Consider the following 9755-nt stretch of genomic DNA (forward strand, 5'->3'; position numbering starts at 1 on the left):
GGGCTTGGCTTCTGAGGACTTTCTGTGAGGTTCAGGTCATGGAGCACTTTGGTGCTCGGCTGCCCTTTGACCCTAGAGGACAATCCAAATAATAATAATAATAATAATAATAATAATATTGGCATTTATTAAGCGCTTACTATGTGCAAAGCACTGTTCTAAGCGCTGGGGAGGTTACAAGGTGAGGGATTGTCTCTGTTGCCAAACTGGGCATTCCAAGCACTTACCAGAAGCAGTTGCCGCAGAAAAAGAAGGGTGGGCTTTGGGAAGGTCAGGGCCCAATGGCAAAAAATAAGAACCCCAACCTCTCCCCAACCCCTACAAGCATCACCATGGAGGGACACAGCTCTAGGGGAAAGGCAGAGAATGTGTCTGTTATATTATTGCGTTGTATTCATTCATTCATTCATTCAATCAATCGTATTTATTAAGTGCTTACTGTGTGCAGAACACTGTACTAAGCGCTTGTGAAAGTACAATACAACAGTAAACATTTCCTGCGTACAATAAACATGTGACATTTCCTGCCCACAGCGAGCTCTAGTCTAGAAGGGGGGATACAGACATCAATACAAATTAATAAAATTCCAGCTACACACCAAAGTGCTGGGGGGCCGGGGATGGGGGAGAAGAGCAAAGCGAGCAAGCCGGGGTGACGCAGAAGGGAGTGGGAGATGAGGAAAATAATAATAATAATAATAATAATGTTGGTATTTGTTAAGCGCTTACTATGTGCAAAGCACTGTTCTAAGCGCTGGAATGGATACAAGGTAATCAGGTTGTCCCACGAGGGGCTCACAGTCTTCATCCCCATTTCACAGATGAGGGAACTTAGGCCCAGAGAAGTGAAGTGACTTGCCCAACATCACACAGCTGACAAGTGGTGGAGCGCGGATTTGAACCCACGACCCCTGACTCCAAAGCCCGGGCTCTTTCCACTGAGCCACGCTGCTTCCCCTGAAGTGGTGCTTAGTCTGGGAAGACTTCTCCCAAGCACTTAGTACAGTGCCCTGGCACATAATAAGTGCTCAATAAATATGCTTGATTGATTGATTGAAAGACAGAGTTCATTCATTCACTCAATTGTATTTATTAAGCACTTACTGTGTGCAGAGCACTGTACTAAGCACTTGGAAACTACAATTCAGCAATTAAGAGAGACAATCCCTGCCCACACAGGGTGTACAGTCTAGAAGGGGGAAGACAGATATAAAAGAAGTAAACAGGCATCAATATAAATAAATAAAATTATAGATACGTACACATCAAAACAAGTATACAGGCATCAATATAAATAAATAGAATTATACATAAATGCGTAAGTGCTGTGTGGTAGGGAGAGGGGGAAGCGCAAAGGGAGTGAGTTGAGGTGATGCGGACGGGAGGGGGAACTGAGGAAAAGGGGGGCTTAGTCTGGGAAGGCCTCTTGGAGGAGGCGAGCCTTCAGTGGGGCTTTGAAGGGGGGAAGAGTGATCTTGTGGCGGATTTGAGGAGGGAGAGCATTCCGGGACGTGGGCCAGGGGTCGACGGTGGGACAGGCGAGATCGAGGCACGGTGAGAAGGTTAGTGCAGTTCCTCGGGGGTGAGGGAAATCCTCCCCACTGACTGTAATTAGGTCTCTATCTGTGGTATTGGGGAATACCAAAGACTTGGAGGGCTGAAATAAACTGCTAGGAATACGCTGTTCTGATCGCTGAATCAGAGTGGAGGCCAAGAAAGGTTGGGCTGGGCCCAGTTTTGGATCCCTGTATGTTTTGCTCAGCCTCCAGGGACGGGCTTGTTGATTTGCAATTTTCTAGACTGTGAGCCCACTGTTGGGAAGGGACCGTCTCTATATGTTGCCAACTTGGACTTCCCAAGCGCTTAGTACAGTGCTCTGCACACAGTAAGCGCTCAATAAATACGACTGATTGATTTGCAATCAGCACCTGTATAGATGTGTATATGTTTGTACGGATTTATTACTCTGTTTATTGATTTGTTTTACTTGTACATATCTAGTCTATTTGTTTTATTTTGCTAGTGTGTTTTGTTTTGTTCTCTGTCTCCCCCTTCTAGACTGTGAGCCCATTGTTGATAGGGATTGTCTCTCTCTGTTGCCGAATTGTACTTTCCAAGCGCTTAGTCCAGTGCTCTGCACACAGTAAGCGCTCAATAAATACTAATGAATGAATGAATGAATGAATGAATTACAAATCAGTAGGAAGAAGTATGATTGAATGAATTTGTAATTACCACAGGAAGCAAGCTAGGGTGTCTGTACCCAGCGCTGAGAAGCAGTATGATGTAGAGCTGAGAAACAACAAGGTGGAATGGGTAGAGCACAGGCTTGGGAGTCAGAAGGACCTGGGTTCTAATCCTGGCTCCGCCACATGTGCTGTGTGACCTTGGGCAAGTCACTTCACTTCTCTGAGCCTCAGTTACCTCATCTGTAAAATGGGGATTAAGGCTGCAAGCGCCACGTGGAACAGGGACTGTGTCCAACCTGATTACTTTGTATCCACCCCAGTGCCTAGAACAGTGTTTGGCACATAAGAAGCACTTAACAAGTACCGGTATTATTATCATTACTTTCAGTTTCATGGAATAAATGACTTGCATTTACTACCTATTATCTTTTAACTCAGAAACTGAATTGAGATCTGGAAGAAAATAAGCATGTGAACTTTAGGGTTTTCCCCTAAATTTCTATTTACTTCCCAGAAAGGCAGCGAATGTTTTTTTCCCCTCCCCGCCCAACAGCTTCCAATTGCCCCTGTTGGAGCCAAAAAATCGTGCAAGACTCACTCAATCCCTGAGCCCTAACTTGCTTATCCGCACGATAAGATGCTGAACCTGGATTTGGTAAAGATTCCCAAACCCGGGGGTAACTTAGTGAGCCTCAGCCAATTCCTGTGCTCACGCATAGAGCAAGTTACCTTGAAGGAACTTTGCTGTCGAGGGGGCTTCGATAATTATCATCATCATCAATCGTATTTATTGAGCGCTTACTATGTGCAGAGCACATAGTACTAAGCGCTTGGGAAGTACAAATTGGCAACATATAGAGACAGTCCCTACCCAACAGTGGGCTCACAGTCTAAAAGAGGGAGACAGAGAACAAAACCATACTAACAAAATAAAATAAATAGAATAGATATGTACACGTAGAATAAATAAATAAATAAATAAATAAATAAATAGAGTAATAAATGTGTACAAACATATATACATATATACAGGTGCTGTGGGGAAGGGAAGGAGGTAAGATGGGGGGATGGAGAGGGGGACGAGGGGGACACAAATGAGAAATTCCGCCTTCTTTTAGGATAATGAGGACCTGCGGATGGGACTTTCTGAAGTCTCCACTGGCTCCATGGCAACCTGCCAATCTCCAACCCCGGCGAATGATGGAGGTTCACCCTAAAACTGTAACTTTTTAAAAAGTTGGCTAACAATAAAAGAACACCTTTCTCCTAGTGAGCCCTTTTTGGGTTAACTTCGAGACTGGTCACGCCTGTCTGTTCAGTGTCTGTGTAACTTTTCTTTGTCTGTTGCGCCAAGTAGAACTACCTCCCATGGGAGTCTCGAGGCAGGCATATGATCATCATCAATCGTATTTATTGAGCGCTTACTATGTGCAGAGCACTGTACTAAGCGCGTGGGAAGTACAAATTGGCAACATATAGAGACAGTCCCTACCCAACAGTGGGCTCATCCTGGGATGTGAGATCAATTTTCCCTAACACCCTGAAATTTTGCCCCTCTATGGAAGGTCTTGGAAATATCAGACCCAACTCGGTCAGTCTGTCGTATTTATTGAGTGCTTACTGAGAAGCAGCGTGGCTCAGTGGAAAGAGCCCGGGCTTTGGAGTCATAGGTCATGGGTTCAAATCCCGGCTCTGCCAATTGTCAGCTGTGTGATTTTGGGCAAGTCATTTAACTTCTCTGGGCCTCAGGTACCTCATCTGGAAAATGGGGATTAAGACTGTGAGCCTGATTAACTTGTAACCTCCCCAGTGCTTAGAACAGTGCTTTGCACATAGTAAGCGCTTAATAAATGCCATTATTATTATTATTATTATTACTGTATGCAGAGCACTGTTCTAAGTGCTTGGGAGAATACAACAATAAACAGACGCAGTTCCCGTCCACAGCGAGTTTACAGTGCACCTGGGCCCCTCCTGAGTCATCCATGTGCTCTTCCCTCAGCCCTTCCCCAGACCATTATTCACTTGAGTTTGGCCACTTGTCAGCTGTGTGACCTTGGGCAAGTCACTTAACTTCTCTGTGCCTCAGTTACCTCATCTGTAAAATGGGAATAAAGACTGTACGCCCCACATGGGACCATCTGATTACCATGGATCTACCCCAGAGCTTAGAACAGTGCTTGGCACATAGTAAACGCTTAACAAATACTAACGTTATTGCTATTATTGGAAGAATTTCCTCTTTTTCTAAAATGGAGTTTGTTAATTGCTTACTATGTGTACAAGACAATCAGTTTAAACACAGTTCCTGATTCATTCATTCAATTGTATTTATTGAGCACTTACAGTGTGCAGAGCACTGTACTAAGCACTTATTCACATGGGGCTCTCAGTCTTAATCCCCATTTTACAGATGTAACTGAGGCATGGAGAAGTGAAGTGATTTGCCCAAAGAAACACAGCAGACAATTGGCAAAGCTGGGTTTAGAATGAAGATTAGTTTGTTTTTTGGTATTTGTTAAGGGCTTACTATATTCCAGGCACTGTACTAAGCCCTGGGGTAGATACAAGCTAATTGGGATGGACAGAGTCCCTGTCCCACATAGGGCTCATAATCTTAATCCCCAATTTACGGTTGCGGGAACTGAGGCCCAGAGGAGTGAAGTGACTTACCCAAGGTCACACAGCAGACAAGTGGCGAAGCCGGGATTAGAACCCAGGTCCTCTGACTTCCAAGCCCGTACTCTTTCCGTTAAACCGCTCTGCTTTAAATCCAGATCACATTTAAACCGGGCAAATTGCTTTCACAGCGTTGCACTGTGGGAAATCAGGAGGAAAAAGGAAATTTTAGGGGCCATCCAGATAAGAATTGAGCTGTGGGGAAACCAACAGCCACATCCACCTCTGCATCAAACAGAAACTCCCTGCCATGGAGTTAAAGCACTCAGTCAGCTTGTCCTCTCCTGCCTTACCTCCCTAATTACTTACTGGTATCTGTTTTTAGTAAGTGTAAGGCACTAAGCGCTGAAGTGGATACAAGGAAATCGGGTTCAGATAGGGCTCACAGCCTTGATCCCCATTTTGCAGATGAGGGAACTGAGGTACAGAGAAGTAAAGTGACTCGCCCGAGGTCACACGGCAGACAAATGGTGGAGCCAGGATTAGAACCTCCTTCCCCTCCCCATGGCATCTGTATATGTGTGTACATCTATATCTATCTATATCTATATCTATATATAGATAGATATAGATAGATATAGATATAGATAGATATAGATGTACGCACATATATATATGTATATGCCCGAAGTCACACGGCAGACAAATGGTGGAGCCAGAATTAGAACCTCCTTCCCCTCCCCATGGCATCTGTATATATGTGTACATCTATCTATCTATCTATATATAGATAGATAGATGTACACACATATATATATATGTTTGTCCATATTTATTACTCTATTTATTTTACTTGTACATATTTATTCTATTGATTTTATTTTGTTAATATGTTTTGTTTTGTTGTCTGTCTCCCCCTTCTAGACTGTGAGCCTGCTGTTGGGTAGGGACCATCTCTAAATGTTGCCAACTTGTACTTCCCAAGCGCTTAGTACAGTGCTCTGCACACAGGAAGCCCTCAATAAATACGATTGAATGAATGAATGAATACTACAGCCCAGCCCACTGATTTTGCTCTTCTAATACCAACCTACTCATTGTACCTAGATTTCATCTATCTTGCCGCCAACCACCACCCATCTCTGACCTAGAATTCCCGCCCCCTCCATTTCTAACAAACCACCACTCTCCCCAACTTCAGAACCTTATTAAAATCGCATCTTCTCTTGGAGAGAGGCCTACCTCTGGCAGGGCATGCCCTCCCTCCTCAAACCCACCAGACAATCACTCTCCCCCCTCCAGAGCCTTACCGAAGGCACATCTCCTCCAAGAAGCCTTCCCAGACTCAGCCCCACTTTCCCTCGTCTCCCACTCCCTTCTGCGTCACTCTGGCTTGCTCCCTTTTCTCTTCATCCCACTCCCCGGCCCACGGTGCTTATGTTTATACCTGTAATTTTATTTATTTATATTGCTGTCTGTTTGTATTGATGTCTATCTCCCCACTTCTAGACTGTGATATGTTTATATGTGTATGTGTGTTTATGCGTATTTATTACTCTATTTTATTTGTACGTATTCATTCTATTTATTTTATTTTGTTAATATGTTTTGTTTCGTTGTCTGTCTCCCCCTTCTAAACTGTGAGTCCGCTGTTGGGTAGGGACCGTCTCTATATGTTGCCAACTTGGACTTCCCAAGCGCTTAGTACAGTGCTCTGCACACAGGAAGCTCTCAATAAATACGATTGAATGAATGAATGAATGAATGAATGAATGTGGGTAGGGATTGTCTCTTTTTATTAATAATAATGATGGCATTTATTAAGCGCTTACTATGTGCAAAGCACTGTTCTAAGCACTGGGGAGGTTACAAGGTGATCAGGTTGTCCCACGGGGGCTCACAGTCTTAATCCCCATTATACAGATGAGGGAACTGAGGCACAGAGAAGTTAAGTGATTTGCCCGGAGTCACACAGCTGACAATTGGCAGAGCCGGAGTTTGAACTCATGACCTCTGACTCCAAAGCCCGGTCTCTTTCCACTGAGCCACACTGCTTCTCTTTTTATTAATGTATTGTACTTTCTCAAGTGCTTAATACATTGCTCTGCACATGGTGAGTATTCAATAAATATGATTGAATGAATGAGGACTTCCCTGATTTAGCCCTCTTTTATAATAATAATAATGATGGCATTTGTTAAGCGCTTACTATGTGCAAAGCACTGTTCTAAGCGCTGGGGGGGATACAATGTGATCAAGTTGTCCCACGTGGGGCTCACAGTCTTAATCCCCATTTTTACAGATGAGGGAACTGAGGCTCAGAGAAGTGAAGTGACTTGCCCAAGGTCACACAGCAGACTTGTGGTGGAGCCGGGATTCGAACCCACGACCTCTGACTCCAAAGCCCGTGCTCTTTCCATTGAGCCATGCTGCCTTTTTCCCCTCTTTTTCCCTTCTCCCTCTTCTTTCTGCGTCACCTAGGCACTTGAATCTATACCCTTTAAGCACTTGATATTCATCCCATTCATTCAATCGTATTTATTGAGCGCTTACTGTGTGCAGAGCACTGTACTAAGCGCTTGGGAAGTTGACAACACAGAGATTGTCCCTACCCAACAACGGGCTCACAGTCTAGAAGGGGGAGACTGACAACAAAACAAAACACGTGAGCAGTTGTCAAGTCATCAGAACAAATAGAATAAAAGCTAAATGCACCCCACTCTCAGCCCCACAACATTTATGTATACACTCGTAGTTTTGTTGTTTATATTAATCTCTATCTCCTGCTCAGGACTGTAAACTCCTTGTGGGCAGGGAGTGTAGACACACTACCAACACCGTTGCACTCTCCCAAGCACTTTGTACAGTGCTCGGCATGCAGTAAGTGCTCAGTAAATACCATTAATTGACTGACCGATTGAATGGCTTTAGGACTGGCCCAAATGTGCCGGGCTCCAACCCAAAATGAATATTCTCTTGGTGCCTCAGCTGAGGTTTCCATATGTCATTCATTCGTTCGATCGTATTTATTGAGCACTTACTGTGTGCAGAGCACTCTACTAAGCCCTAGGAAAGTACAATTCAGCAATAGAGAGACAATCCCTGCCCACACCAGACTCACAGTCTAGAAGGGGGAAGACAGACATCAAAACAAGTAAACAAGCATCGATATAAATAAATAGAATTACAGATATATATATATATAGTCCTTTTAGACTGTGAGCCCACTGTTGGGTAGGGACTGTCTCTATATGTTGCTAATTTGTACTTCCCAAGCACTTAGTACAGTGCTCTGCACATAGTAAGTGCTCAATAAATACGATTGATGATATATATATATATATATCATATATATATGTATATATATATATATATATACATAAGTACTGTGGGGTGGGGGGAGAAGGAACAAAGGGAGCGAGTCGAGCTGAGGAAAAGGGGGGCTTAGTCTGGGAAGGCCTCTTGGAAGAGGTTGGCCCTTAGTTCATTGCTTTGTTCTTTTTTTTTCCAGAAACATCTGTTGTGGCAGGAGGGTATGGTTGGCTCCTCTAATGCTATTCTTCTCATTTTACCTCAATCTTATCTATATGGCCATTAACCTCTCCCCACGTCCTGCCTCTAGCCTGAAACACCCTCCCTCCTACTCTCTGACAGACAATGACTCTCCCTGGTTTCAAAACCTTATCGAAGGCCCATCTCCTCCAAGAGACCTTCCCTAAACCCTCTTTCTTCTCCTCCCACTTCCTTCTGCATCACCCTGACTTGAACACTTTATTCATCCCCTCTCCAAGCCCCACAGCACTTACGTCCTTATCTGTAATTTATTTATTTATTTATATTAATGTCAGTCTCCCCCTCTAGACCCTAAGCTTGTTGTGAGAAGGAAATATATCTGTTTATTGCTATACCGTACTCTCCTAAGAGCTTAGTGCAGTGCTCTGCACACAGTGAGTGCTCAATAAATATGAATGACTGACAAATTGTCCCTCTTTGGAATGATACGAAGCCGACGTCTCCCAGGAGGGGAAGGAGACGAAGCCAGGGCTCAGCCAGTGTCCTGAATTCCCTGGCAGCCCTAATTCTCCCTCAGGTTCCAGGTTTGGATCATCTGTCAGAAGTCCAGGGACACTCCACCAAGTTCTCAGGCACCAGACCTGGGTTTTTCACAGCCTCAAAGGTCAGCGTTTTGCCAGCTACCAGAAATAGAAAATAAATCCCTGGTCGATCTCAGTTGTTGGGTGTCCCCTCTGCTCATACCCTGAAAGGGTATGAAAAGAGGAAAGGGTGAGAATGTCGGGGGACAGCCATTGGTGATGCCTCTGGGCGGCGAAACAGCTGAAGGCTCCGTCCTCCTAGAGACTGGTGTCCACAAGTGAAAATTTGAGTATCAACCACCAGTAAGTAGTCTTTATTGGGTGCCTACTACATGCAAAGCATCATCTATCTTGCCACCGACTTCTTGTCCACGTCCTGCCTCTGGCCTGGAGCTCCCTCCCTTCTCATATCTCCTTCCCTTCCCTACTGCACCTGTATGTATGTATATATGTTTGTACATATTTGTTACTCTATTTATTTATTTATTTATTTTACTTGTACATATCTATTCTATTTATTTTATTTTGTTTTATTTTATTTTGTTAGTATGTTTGGTTTTGTTCTCTGTCTCCCACTTTTAGACTGTGAACCCACTGTTGGGTAGGGACTGTCTCTATATGTTGCCAACTTGTACTTCCCAAGCGCTTAGTACAGTGCTCTGCACACAGTAAGCGCTCAATAAATACGATTGATGATGATGATGAAACGTGAGCGTCGATGAAGATGATTCCGGCAAATTTGGCTGCTCTTAGGAAGCATGACATAAGTGGTCCTGACTTTGGACTTTGTTCCAGTGCGAGGAAGGAGGAGCCAGAAAAGGATGGGACTACAGGGGTGGAGCAAGGGCCAAGT

The sequence above is a fragment of the Tachyglossus aculeatus genome, chromosome 14 (genome assembly GCF_015852505.1).
Source record: "Tachyglossus aculeatus isolate mTacAcu1 chromosome 14, mTacAcu1.pri, whole genome shotgun sequence".
Classification (NCBI taxonomy): Eukaryota; Metazoa; Chordata; class Mammalia; order Monotremata; family Tachyglossidae; genus Tachyglossus; species Tachyglossus aculeatus.